General features: G+C 38.7%; 1 non-coding gene across 1 annotated transcript; it reads left to right on the top strand.

The window, feature by feature from the left end:
* Positions 1-6,404: 6,404 nt before the first annotated feature.
* Positions 6,405-6,507, top strand: LOC111720741. Its single transcript, XR_002770301.1, has one exon. It is a non-coding gene; the product is annotated as a U6 spliceosomal RNA (small nuclear RNA).
* Positions 6,508-6,854: the final 347 nt, after the last annotated feature.

The following is a 6,854-nucleotide window of genomic DNA, read 5'->3' as shown; positions in this document are numbered from 1 at the left end:
ACATGTATATAGAGAAAAGAATATCCAGAAAGAGGGAGTGTGAGATGTTGCTGAGAAGTCAAGAAGGATGAGGAGGGCCATCAGATTTGGCAATTTAGGAGATTTTTGGTTAACATTGGAGAGATTAATTTCCATTAGAATCCATATTGCAGAAAGTTTAGAAGAGAATGAGAGGAAACTAATAGAGAACAAGGAACTCATTGAAAAAGGATGTAGATTGTATTGAGGTTTTGGTAGAAAAATAACCTCTAGGATCTCAATTAGGGACTAAATTTGGATAGAGTGAACCTTAAGAGAGGAGAGGATGCTGAGAGATGTCATTAAAAGTAGAGTCTGAAAATGACAGTGGGGAGCAAAAATTTTTTTTTTCCACAGTCTTCTTATTTTTTTTTTATTTAATAGCCTTTTATTTACAGGTTATATGCATGGGTAACTTTACAGCATTAACAATTGCCAAACCTCTTGTTTCAATTTTTCACCTCTTACCCCCCACCCCCTCCCCCAGATGACAGGATGACTAGTAGATGTTAAGTACATTAAAATATAAATTAGATACACAATAAGTATACATGACCAAAACGTTATTTTGCTGTACAAAAAGAATCAGACTCTGAAATATTGTAGAATTAGCTTGTGAAGGAAATCAAAAATGCAGGTGGGCATAAATACAGGGATTGGGAATTCAATGTAATGGTTTTTAGTCATCTCCTAGAGTTCTTTTTCTGGGCATAGCTAGTTCAGTTCATGACTGCTCCATTGGAATTGATTTGGTTGATCTCATTGCTGAGGATGGCCAGGTCCATCAGAACTGGTCATCATATAGTATTGTTGTTGAAGTATATAATGATCTCCTGGTCCTGCTCATTTCACTCAGCATCAGTTCGTGTAAGTCTCTCCAGGCCTTTCTGAAATCATCCTGTTGGTCATTTCTTACAGAACAGTAATATTCCATAATATTCCTATACCACAATTTACTCAGCCATTCTCCAACTGATGGGCATCCATTCAGTTTCCAGTTTCTAGCCACTACGAAAAGGGCTGCCACAAACATTCGTGCACATACAGGTCCCTTTCCCTTCTTTATAATCTCTTTGGGGTATAATCCCAGTAGTAACAATGCTGGATCAAAGAGTATGCACAGTTTGATAACTTTTTGAGCATAGTTCCAAACTACGGGGAGCAAAAATGATTGGAGCAGTGAGTATCATGGTATCATGATTGAGGTAAAATTTGATCTGGATTAAAGAGAAGGAAAAAGTGAGGAGGAAGAGGGAGACATTGTGAGCAAAGTATGAAGGCAGGAGAGCAGAAGACTCAAAGAATAGCTCAGTTGGCTTAGAGTCTAAGCAAGAAGTGAGATTAAATAAATCTGGAAAGGGAAGGAAATGCTGGCAGCAGATTCTCCTTAAGGGGTCCCTTTGTCCTCTCCTCTCTCTATCCCTTTGCTCCTTCCATTACTCTTCTTTCTTGTTGCTTCCCAGGGCACAGTAAGCACTACTTCTATTTCTTGAACACTTAATTATACCTTTCCCTGAAAACAGTGGCAAATGCAAATTAGTTTTGTCAAACCAGAGGGCCTTGAGCTCCCCAAACAGATAGAATATTACACATTCAGCTGTTCCTACTTGTCCCACATGCTTTTCCTGGTTCTATTTGCTTTTTCCCACAGAGAACTGGGGATCCAGACAGGGCCTCTTCTTGGGGATGAACCATCAGAGCTATCTTTGCCCTATGACATCCATTCTGGCATGCTTGGGATAAAACCCTCTCTTTTATTCTCCATCCTGTCTGTGGAAAAGAACAGGACTTTCTCTCCATCCTCCCAGCTTCAGCTTGGACCCCTTGTTCTCTGTCTTCAGGCAAATGCTGCTGGAATTTGCAGTTTGGCTAATATAACAAGCATGAGCTTATCAGGATAAACTGGAGGGAGATTTGCATAATTTCTAATTTACTCAATGTTCTTGTTAGATCAATCTAGACCAAAAGAGGCAAGGGCTTTTGGATATGAAAATAGAGATGTGTGGAAGGGGCCCAGCATCCCATCTCCTACATCCTTGCCAATCTCCACATTGATAGGCGTTGTGGCAGTGGTACAGAGGGGGGAATTGAGAAGATTTGGACTGAGCTCTCCTGTTGGAGATATATTTAGCCTAGACAGGGAAGTTGGAAAATAGAGGAGTTTAATCTCCTGATTTAAAACCCAGGTATTAAAGTTTCTCTTTTCCCTACTTTTCCCATCATTCTCATGAACAGAGAAGTCTGTCTGATCAGGAAGTTTACCTAAGGGCCCCCGGCCCCAAAAGCAGCCCTTTAGGATGGAGGTGAGATGCAAGGACTATTAACTGTCATTTGTTGAGCATTCCACTCCTGCCCCAATTTTTTGGAGGGGGAAATGTAGACACATTTAGATCCCATTGTCTTTTCTTACAAGAAATATGATAACTAATAATCAAGAGATAAAGTAACAGGGTCTCTAATCGGTAAGTGTTTTCCTAAGTTTAGAGCTTTCTTAGGGGCAATTTCTCAGTCTATATTTACTTCTTGTGAATCCAGATCCCTGGGCAGAACTTCCAACAGGGTCCAAAAGTGTGTTACTAGCTCTGGGCAGAGCAGATCATGGTGGCCAAGATGAAGCATTGGAATCTTGGAGGCTGCTCTGGTTCTTAGCTACTTAACAGCTGTTTCTACTTTACTCATAGGACATTGCAATAATCACTTTGTACAGGGCAGCTCATCATTCATAAGTTCTAAAAGGAGACATGATCATCTCATAAAACTAATGAGCCATATTGATTATCCTGGATAAGGACATGACCCCAAGCAGCCCTGGCTCCTTTATTACTTTTGTGGTCAAATCTATATTCACTGCATGGAATGGATACTGATTTAGGAGCTGGGCAGAGCGAACCCATAGAACTCTGGCTCTTTTGTCTAGGGGTCAAAACCCCTTCCCCAAAGGGTGTTTCTGTCCTTTATTTCTTGCTGGCACAAGTTTCCCTGTGGTAATAGATGTTCTCGCTGACTTGCTAGGTAGGTGAGGGCAAACCTTCATTCTTCTGAGACATTGTGAGAGGCAAAAAAAAGCTTTACTAAGAAATTAAGGCAAAAAGGCAAAATAAAATAATGTATAGGATGCCCATCAATGAAAGCTTAGAGATCTTTTTCAATTTAACCCTGTTTGACCTTACTTAGGACTGGGTCTTGGATAATAGTCTAGTCTGTTTCCTGACTATTTCTTTAAATGTATTAATAATGATAATTAGCATTTACACAATGGCAGCTAGGTAGCAAATGGCCCAGAGTCAGGAAAGATTCATCTTTCAGGGTTCAAATCTGGCCTCAGACATATACTCAATGTGACCATAGGTAAGTCATTTAGCCCTGTTTGTCTGTTTCCTTGTCTGTAAAATGACCTGGAGAAGGAAATGGCGACTATTCCAATACCCTCTCATTTGATTTTCACAACAGCCTTGTGAAGTTGGATGCTATTTTTGCCCCTATTTCACTGATGAGGAAACTGAGGCTGAGAGAAGTTACATAGTCACATAGTTAGTAAGGTCTAAGGTAGGATTAGAACTCAGATTTTTCTAACTCCAGGTCTAGCACTCTACCCACAGCATTGCTTAGATGTAGTTCATGTCTCCCTCATCTCTGGGTCTCAGTTAATTGTAGGCCCAGTCCATATGGCTTTAAATGACAATGTTTAGTGCGTCATACAGGCCAGACCCAGAACTTTATATTGTTCTTTTCACAAGACTCATAGATTTTTTTTAAAGGATTCTCTTCTTTGACATCTCCATTAAGATTCAGCTTCCCATGGGTCCATCTGGAAGAGCAAGAAAGATGGACATAGGATTTAGTCTGGCTATGGACTATAATCCTAGATAGACTTATAAAACTTAATTGTTGGCAAAAGGGTTTGCTTAGAGGCTAATACTTCATAGACTGGGGTCCTTGAAGCAAAAGTGTCAAGGGCGATTCAAAGATAAAATATCAATAAACAGAGTAGAAATCAACTGACAGGACCCCAACTCTCTTCAAATGACAATAGGTAAATCACCTAACCTTTTTATGCCTTGGCTTTCCCTTTTTAAAAATGAGTTTAAAATGATCCTTGCCTTTCCTATCTCAGGATTATTGTTGTCTAATGAACCTACCAATTTTGATTCAACTGTCCACTCTTGCATTTTCTCTGCCTTTCCTAGATGATGAGGCTGTGAAATCTAGGAAATGGCACTTGGGATAATTAATGGAACAAAGACTTGGTGTGTGGAAAAATATGGCTTGTAATCTAGAGCCTTTTAAGATGAAGATAATAATAAAATCTAGTTCACAAAATTGTTCAAAAAATTTATCAGTTAGCCCACAAACATTTATTTTTCACCAATATATTTTTATTTTGTTAAGTATTTCCTAATTACATGTACATTTTTAATATTGATTTCTTTAAATTTTGAATTCTAAATTTTCTTCCTCCTGCTTATCCCCTTCCCTTCCTTAAGAAGACAAGCAGTTTGACATTGATTGTATACCAAAAGCATTTATTAAATAGCTATTATGTACTGGAGGTGGAGATGCAAAGACAGTGGGTAAAATATTTCTTTTTCTCAAGAAGTTTACAGTCTGGCTGGGGGAGTCATTATGTGCATATTTGTATACATCTACATGAGTAAATGCACACACACACGTGAGCTGAGCCTTAAAAGAAACCAGAGATAATAAGAGACAGGAGTAAGAAAGGAATGCATTTCAGGGATAGGGGTCAGTCAGTGCAAAAATAAAGAGGAAAGAGACAAAGAGTCATGTTTGAAGGACATTAGATAGTCTAATTTATTGGCAAAAGCTAGTTTCGGAATGGGAGTAATATATGATAAGACTTGAAAAAGTGGGTTAAGGCTAAGTTGTGAGAAGCAAATATGTAAATTCCCTAGTAAGACTTAAAACAACTTATAAATGTCAATATTATTACTCTTTTTAGAATTTCATCTTACTGGTCTATAATAATCCAATATAGTACACATTCAGCAATAACATAGTATATATTACGAAGGCACTTCTTTCATTAAAGGAGTCTGAGTGGAGTTTCTGTAAGTCCTGCCTGATGCTTTGGCAATCTTGGGCTGGTTTAGAAATATTGTGTCAGCTTCTCTTCTTCTCCTCATTACTTTTCTCTGCCCAGCTCTAAACTTATCAACTCTAGCTCTAAGTCCACTGATCTTATGTTCCCTTTTGTTATTCTTCAGCAACCTCTGCCCTTAACTCAGGGATGCTGAGAGTTAAGACTTAATTTGCTATTCATTGTGGTGGATTGGGTGTGGGATTTGAGATCAAAAGTCAAATCCTACTTTAGATTGTTACTGCTATGGGACCCTGGGCTAACCCCTTACCTTCCCTGGGCCTTAGTTTCCTTCTCTACAAAATGAAAGGGTTTGAGTTGATATGTTTTAGTGTCCCATCTGGCTTTAAATGTGTGATTATAGGGTTCTACTAGGCTTCCTGGAATAAACCTGAAGGAAATGAAGGACACTTTGTTTTGGCATCCTGGAAATGCCTTCCACCCCGGATTCCTGAAAGCTAACTCCTCTGTGCTTCTCCCAGTACTTTCTTAAAAGTCTGAAGACAGATTTCTCTCCTTCCTTGCTATTTCTACTCTTCCCCCCCGCCCCCCCAGGACTGGATAGTGAGAAAGCACAGCTGATTAGAGCAAATTTCCTTGTTATTTTTTGTTGTTGTTGTTGATGATTCTCAAACATACAAATATGCCTACAATGCTCAGATTTTTCCTGTATTCCTGATAGGAAAATGAATGGAAATGTGTAGGAACACAGAGAAATTTTATCCCATATTCCAGATCACTTGTCTCTCTCCCTCTCCTTGAAACTCCTATTCAAAACATATCCCTCCAGAAAGCCTTTTCCTGATCCAGTCCACTTAACCCTGATCATACTTTTTCCTGGTACCCTCAACATTTACTTACTCATTCTGTACTATTGGTTTGTACTTGTGCATGTTATTGAATTATGTAGTTTGAGCCATTTTTGCTCATATGTCCTGTGTCCCATTAGAAAGACAACTCTTCCATGGTAGAGGATATCTAGGGACACTTTGGAACTAGAAAATTATCCGGGCTGTTTCAGCAGAACTTGATAGACAAATACACGTATAGGATCATTGCAAGTCTAGGAAAACCATTAGAGTACTTTGAATGACCAGCAGATATTTCATGGGCAAGTCATCTCAAAAATTAACATGAACACAACTGAGGAACACAACCAAATCTTTTGATTATAAGCCTACAGTTTGGTTTCAAATATTTTTTCTAAATTTTCTAGTCTTCTGAATCCTGTTCCTATCTTGTTGATCCCAATGGCTGGTCCCTGAGGGTGTAATTAAAAGAGAAGTCAATGCTTTGACAACAGATATCCTAAAAATGAAATGTTATAGGGAGAATTAGCATGGTCTCTGCACAAAAATGACATACAAGACCATGAAATGTTCCATATAAAAACAAAAAGAAAAACCAGTCACACAGTCTACAAACATTTATTAAGTGTTTACTATGTGCCAGACATAGAAAGTGAACCTTTAAGGACTAACTATAGAATTACAATGTTTGTTGGAATGACTATAGGTTTAGAGGTAAATGGGAACTTAGAGATCATTGAATACAACCCTTTAATTTTACATGTAAATCTGATCTTTCTGTAATTGCCCCTCCAAATGCCCTTGCTGGTCAGAGTAGAGGAACTTTGGGCTAAGGAACAATTCAGAAAGGAACACTTTGCATCTTTGAGAGATGGTCAAGGTCAGAGAGTATCAGGGACAGCTAAATGGTACAGAACTTAGAGTTCTGG

The sequence above is a fragment of the Sarcophilus harrisii genome, chromosome 4 (assembly GCF_902635505.1).
Source record: "Sarcophilus harrisii chromosome 4, mSarHar1.11, whole genome shotgun sequence".
Classification (NCBI taxonomy): Eukaryota; Metazoa; Chordata; class Mammalia; order Dasyuromorphia; family Dasyuridae; genus Sarcophilus; species Sarcophilus harrisii.
The sequence above is the reverse complement of the archived record's forward strand: the minus strand, read 5'-3'. Positions and strand labels throughout refer to the sequence as shown.